Below are 5,353 nucleotides of genomic sequence, written 5' to 3' on the forward strand. Positions count from 1 at the left end.
AAGTTTCTGTTATCATTTACGTTTCTGTTACCGTTAGCAATAAGACTGGCAATCATTCCTTAGGTTGCTAGCTAGCTAGCAATGGTATTTCTGATTATGCTTAAACTGGGCCTGATATTTCTTTTAGCCATCAGAGATATAGTCAGGTAACGTTAGCCTATTAGCCTAGTTTGCTTTGCACTTCAGGACGCTTTTTTTGCGTTGGTTATCAATTATGTTCAAACAATATTATTGTGTAGTGAAATGATGAGTGGGAAACGGCTCTTGGTAAGGTTAACTTTGGAAAAACCCTTCGACTGAACGTGATGTGATTTTGCCAAATTAGACCGCTTTAGATAAGTTCAGTTGTTCTGTACGGTCATTTTCAAGAGGTTCATAGGCCAATGTTTGTTTTGTTTTTCCAATTGTAGTTTCACCATCTCAGTGTTGGTATATTTTCCTATTCACAGAGTTGTCAAATTATGTACAGAATTGTTTTATTGTGCCTTATCAGACCTCTTTTAAAAGGTAAAAGAGTTTTGAATTTTAAATGTCCAAGTGACACATAGGCCTATATAAACCTCAAAGACTAACGTGTGCAATATGTTTGTATGATGGTTCAATCAAAAATGCATTTTAGTAGAATCCCTTAATATTTTGTCTAGTATTTCTGAATGCAGGGTCAATGCTTAGATACATGCAAGGAGCAACTCAAGGCAAGGAGGAAGAATTCGAACAACCATCAACCAGTTCTGCAGACTCTGCAACAACACTGGACCCTGACCAACAACCATCATATAGCCCAGGTACCGCATCCGCTTCTGAAGGCAGAGTGAGTCCTGTCACACCGGGGCCATCAGCAAGTGACACTGCAGAGACATATCTGCCCCCTCCAATTGATCCTGCTCTATGGTCAGCTCACATTGTAGATGCTGATCGTGTGGAAATTGTGTGGAGAGGGCCTTTTAAAGTCAGCTCTGATTTTAACTTCACTAAGGAACCGGATGGAAGAGCGTTTCATACTAGCCTCCAGTTCAAAGTTCTCTCTAATGGAGAAAAGGTGCACAGGAGCTGGGTAGTGTACTCTTCACGGAACAATGCTGTGTTCTGCTTTGCATGCAAGCTTTTTAGCACAAAATGTATAAAGCTGACTGCAGAGGGCCACAGTGATTGGTCTAACATCAACACCTGTTTGAGGGGTCATGAATGTAGTCAAGATCACACACAGTGCATGCTCAAGTGGAGAGAACTGGACACGGCAATACAATAGATCAACTGGAGATGACACTACTGGAGGCGGCGAGAGATTCTCAAACGCTTGCTCTCAATCACTCTCACTGGCCTCAAGAAAATTTGTCTTTCAGAGGCTCTTCTGACAGTCTTCATGAGCCAGACAATGTCAACTTCTTAAAGGAAGTAGAGCTTATGGAAAACCATTTGGCCAGAATAAAAGATGACAGTTCCCACACACATTACCTCAGCCATGAGATACAAAATGAACTAATTCAGATCATCTCTTCAGAGACACTACACACAATTGTGAGACAAATCCATTTGGCCAAATATTTCTCCATCATTCTTGACTGTACTCCAGATGTGAGTCACACAGAACAGACGTCAGTCATCGTGCGCATTGTCTCCAACTGTTTCCAACTGCAACCGGACATTAAAGAATACTTTCTAGGATACATTGATGTGGAGAAAACTACTGGCCTTAACCTGTCCAATGTTGTCCTTGAGAAATTAAAGGAGCTTGGCATTCCCTTTGAAAATTGTCGAGGACAGGCTTATGACAATGGAGCCAACATGAGAGGGAAGAAGCAAGGCTAGACTGCTACAGTTGAACCCAAGAGCATTGTTTGTCCCCTGTGGGGCTCACACAATGAAACTTGTCATAGCTGATGCTGCCAAGTCCTCCCAAGATGCCACTGGCTATTTTGGATATTTGCAGAAGCTCTTCAATTTCTTCTCTGGTGCCACCCAGCGATGGGCCATTTTAACAAAACATGTTAAACTCACTCTGAAATCTTGGAGTGACATTAGATGGGAGAGCAGGCTTCAGAGTGTAACAGCTGTCCGAAATCAAACCAAGGAAGTGAGAGATGCTCTCCTGTAGGCAAGGGAGGCTGTTAATGATCCAGTGGCAAAAGTGGAGGCTCAAGCTCGTGCTGAGAAAGTAGCCTCATTTCGTTTCGCGATTTGCTCTGTTGTGTGGTGTGAAGGAAATCATCAACCTTCCTCAGCTTTCACCACAGACATCTCTGCATTACAATCGGCTTCTAGAGGTATATCCCAATCTGTGGATTGCCCTTCGTATTGCACTGACTCTCCCTGTCACAGTTGCCTCTGCTGAAGGAAGCTTTTCAAAGCTCAAACTGATCAATGGGGGGAACATTTAAGTGGTCTGGCTGTCATCAGATCATATGATGACCTGATAGCTGATTTTGCAGCAAGGAAATGCAGGTGTGTGCCTCTGTAGGGCCTTTGAGATATAGTTTTGTAAATATATGTAATATAGTTCTATCGGATAGCAGAATGGTCTCTTTTATAGAGATGGTAAAGTAAATTCTACTGTGCAGTTTGTACTTGTGTATGGTTATTTGCACTTTAAAATTTGCACTTATGTATATTATTTACTGAAGAAATGTGCACATTATTACTTACACGGTTACAATGTTCAGTTCCAAATCTGTGTTTTTAGTAATTGTGGTGGTATTTGGTGTTTGTTTATGTTAATTATTTAGGGAATAAAGAGAACCTAACTAAGACATTCTGAATGGTTGTTATTCCTTTGGTGGTAGTTGGTTGGGAGGGGGGCGGGCACCACCAGACATTTGTGCTTAGGGCACCCAAATGGCTAGCGCCGGCCCTGCGAGTCAATATCTGTGCTCGGATTGAATAAAAGTCCTCATTGGGTAGCTGTCTGTGTCTGCGTTCTGTGATTGGCTGGTAGTGACAGCGCCCCTCCCCTACACACACACTGTTTATTGTGTTGCTGTGTCCCGCTCGGCTTGTTAAGACCTGGTGCTTAAGAATGCAACTCGCGTTGAGTCTCTGCCTGTCGGAGTTTTTTTTTTTTTTTTTCTTCACGCACTGACCTCTCTCTCATAAGTTGGCATGCAAAAAAAGTTAACAATAATTATGTCACAGCGGGTAGAGGCAGGGAGGACTCCTTCCAAAAAAAGGTGTTCTTTAATAAATCCAATTCGAGGACTGTCCGTGTACCTTTTGATCGTTTTGATCCTTTTACCGTACTACTACTTACTCGTTTCTAATCCAAAACGAGAAAACGGAAGTGAGCAGTCGTTTTCTCGTTCTTCGCTAAGAACCAAAAAACGAGACCAGCTGACTACTTTTCGTTCATGTTTGTCCCTTTTGTGTGTTTTTCCATAAAACGAATATATGAAGCGTAGCCACTAAACCGTAAGTACGTAGATTTTCACAGTAAAAATCAATGCAATGGAACGTGTGTATGCTAGAAATCTGTCTGCGATGCCAGCGGTTACCAGGGTAACATTATGAGAAAAGTTAATAAATTGATGAAAATAAATAATCCTGGTCCTACGAGATGTTTTAGCAGCAGTGGTTGACTACACGCTCTGACATTTATTGTCCACGCATTGTGTTGCTTCAGTGACCGCAGAGACAGTTAAATGAGACGTTGAGTAAACGGGTTCACATCTCCACCACTAGGTAGCAGAACACTTGTATTTAAACCAAAGATTGAACTGTGTTCATGTTATTTATCTAGGTTATTACAGATGTATTTAATGCTGTTTATTGATGTGATTTTAGGATTCATTTGCAACCATTGTTGTATTCATCTTCAGGAATCAGGAAACATTTATTGCCATAATATATCAGACTTACAAGGAATTTGACTTGGCGGTTGGTGCATGACAGCAGACACTACGACAATGACAACAAAACATATAATATATAATGCTATAGTTTAGTAGTCTAAAAAGTAAAACTATGGGTTAGTTAAGGGAATAAGAGTTTAAAAAGTTAAAAAGAGGGAACATGTGTTGTTTATTAAGCAATAAATAATGACAATTAGGGTGTCAGGGAACGGTGCTGGTGCAGGCTGAAGGCAGGACTCAAATGCAGGGTCTTCCAACCAAGTGCTCTTTATTCTTTAACAAAACAGGACACCGTGCACCAACGACAAGTAACATAGACAATGGACAACAGGCACACGGGGCTTAAATACACAAGGGAGGTGCAGGTGATTGGACACAGGTGGGAACACTCAGACAATCACAGGACAGGAAGTGAAGCTCACCCAGAGACACGAGAGACAAGAAACTACAAAATAAAACCGGAAGAGGACCCAAACCGTGACCTAGGGTTAGACATTTGGTTAATTAATTCAGGTTTATTCGTCACACTTTCCTCCTGAAGTGAAAGGGCTCAGATTATAAGAAATGTTGGTCAAATGGTCTAAGGAAAATTAATTATATGGCTTGTAGGATATTCAAACATTTTAACTGTAGAATATTTTACATTTCTATCATTAGACAAATACAATAAAGAGATATATCTTGTTGCTACCATGTAACCTTTCATATGACTCTGAGCGATCTCTGGAGCAGTGGACGGATGCACATGGTGGAATTTATTTGAAAACCTTTTTAACAGACTACCTGTTATGTAGCAGCTCTGTAACACACCAGCATTACGTAAAATGTATTTGCCACCAAATGACAGTGGTCTGCTGAAGCCTGCTTCAAAACGGTGGCCGTAATATTATTTAAAAAACATGTACCTCGAAATGTATAGTAGTTTGAGGTCGAAGTTGAGTGATCTAATATTAGCAGAAAGTAATGGAATTCGGTTTGAATTTTATGTATATGTCCTCTATTGTCATAAATGTCATATTTAGCCCGAGTAAACTTTGATAGCATTTCAAGAGGTTAAATGACCAGACCCACTTTAGCTTGGGCATATGATTCTATAAAAGCAGTAAGATAGGTCTCCTTAACAAACTTAAATCAACCTATATTGTTGCATGAGGTGTATAATTTCTCTGCACAGAATAACCTTTAGTCTCATAGCCTTTTCTTTGACGTTTTAAGTCCATGAAGTAGTGAAGAAATTTTTTCCGTGTATGCATACACAGAATACCAATTTTGAAAAGTGTAGCCAAAAAAATAAGCCATAGGTGAACTAATTTTGAACAATGCATAATAAATAACACTGCAGTTGAGCTTCTGCTAAGAATCATTTCATCAGTCAGTTAAACTTTTGAGTGTTATAATATATATAAATATTAGGGCCGGGACTCGATTAAAAATATTAATCTAATGAATTAATCAAAATTAATCGCATTTTAATTGCATAAATATTTGACCTGACAACAGTGAGAAGTAAT

The sequence above is a fragment of the Pungitius pungitius genome, chromosome 2, assembly GCF_949316345.1.
Source record: "Pungitius pungitius chromosome 2, fPunPun2.1, whole genome shotgun sequence".
Taxonomy (NCBI): Eukaryota; Metazoa; Chordata; class Actinopteri; order Perciformes; family Gasterosteidae; genus Pungitius; species Pungitius pungitius.